Consider the following 2,111-nt stretch of genomic DNA (forward strand, 5'->3'; position numbering starts at 1 on the left):
CCCCTTCTTTCTCTCCATCACATAGGTGGAGTTGGTGGTTTTTCTCTTCATCTCTGTGTATGGAAAGATACAGAGAGAGAATTCTCATAATCATGATTTTCTCACCTTGCTTCTTTGTAATTCCCTCACCAAAATAGCCAGAGCCCCACATCCTCTATATTCTCACCTAGAGAATACCAAGGTTTTCTTCACGGTGGTGCCCATTTTGGAGTTCGAGGGATTTGTTCAATTGAAGAACTATTCTTCAAAGGTAAGGGTTTTCTAACTCATTTTATCTTTTTGTATTCTGTTTTTCAAGTATGTTCTGTTTATTGAATTAAATGCATAATTTTCATGTTCTTCTCCGTAAAACTATTGTTCTGTGAAAAATGGGAAATTGGAACGCTCTTATGTTCCGCTCAATGACCTTTCAAAGGGTTCCTTCAATTGGTATTAGAGCCACAGGTTTTTTCCCAATTTTTCCTAATTTTCAAAATGGTTTTTACAGTGTTGGTGGATAATTCATTATGTTTATTCATATGATGAATTATGTGTTCAGTGGTTTACATTTAATGGATGGTTTCGGGATTGGATGTGTTAGATTTGTTGTTTATTTACAAATTTTGTTTTAAAGGCCCATGTTTGTGAGACATAATTTGCTATCGAGTCTATATTGATTGCTCTTGAATCATTCGTGGTGATTTCTGCCCGGATTCTGGAGAAAATGAGGCGAAAAACGATGGAGTTTCGAAGCAGTTTGAAACTGTACAATAGTGTTGCGACGCTGCGATGTGGCGAACGAGGGAAAACTTCGTAGCGTCATGTTAGGACTGTGAAACCCATATCTCAATTTCCCTATTTAAGCAAGTAATTAAGACAATTAACTAAGTATAAGTTAATCCTATGTTGAAGAAAAGGAAAATTCTAAGTGTTTGAATAGATTTGTTTAATTAGTAAAAATTTGGCTAAGTATGAAGTCAAAAAAGAAACCATGCATTTGGGGTTAGGAAACATTAACGCATGAGGCTCTAATGAAACTAAGTTTGTAGAGGTTATAAGAGATTAAGCCTTGAAGCCAAGTGTGTCGGGTGAAGGAAAGCCATGCGTTGGACAAAGCATGTGGCAACCAAGTTTTGGAGGTTAGCATGCATGCGGTAGAATCAGGTATGCGCGAGTGTGGGCACTGGGCGTTGGAGTGTTGTGCACGCAGACGATCGTGTAGCTACATGTGGCACTACACGATGAGCTACACGATAAGCATAAGTGCTAAACGATAGCACTAGATGATAGTGCTAGACGATAGCACTAAACGATAACGCTAAACGATGAGCTTGGGCGCTAGGCGATAAGTATAGACGCTAAACGATGCATTAGGCGCAAGCGCTAGACGATGGCGCTACACGATAAGCGGACGCGCTAGATGATGGACATAATGCGTTAGACGATGAGCAACAGTGATAAATATGCGATGAGCGACAATGAGATCGTTAGGTGATAAGCGACAGCGAGAGATCACTAGACGATGGAGCTATGTGATTGGGTGTAAGTGCTATGTGAGGGGCGCACTATTGGAATAATTTAGGAAGAGGTTTTGTTTTATTTTAATTATTAAGGATGGATGGGTTTGAACATAAAATCATACGTTAGACATAACTGATGTGTTTGCTCTCATGCTTCTGAGATCATGCGTCAGAATGATGATGCATTAATCTTAGCATGCAATGACCACGCGTTCCTATCACAAGTTTTCTTATGCTTGCGCCAAGTATAACACAAATGCAAGTTTCTCGGGTAATCTGAGGTCGAACACGGGGACTTGTCACTCAATAATATTTGTGAAGTGATGTGTTTGAGGTGAGGAATAAGAATAAAAGACAAGCGAAGAAAGTTTAAATGACTTATACACTACTCCTACTTCTAGCTAAATAGATTGAGCAATATGAAGTTTACAATGAGAATAGGTAGAAACACAACAACCAATAACGCATAGTAATGTTTACTATCTTAAATCGTCCGAATAATCCCAGCTCATTGCACTGAATAGGTAGAAACACAACAACCAATAACGCATAGTAATGTTTACTATCTTAAATCGTCCGAATAATCCCAGCTCATTGCAATAATGCATCACA

This window comes from Benincasa hispida, chromosome 12 (assembly GCF_009727055.1).
Source record: "Benincasa hispida cultivar B227 chromosome 12, ASM972705v1, whole genome shotgun sequence".
NCBI classification, from domain to species: domain Eukaryota; kingdom Viridiplantae; phylum Streptophyta; class Magnoliopsida; order Cucurbitales; family Cucurbitaceae; genus Benincasa; species Benincasa hispida.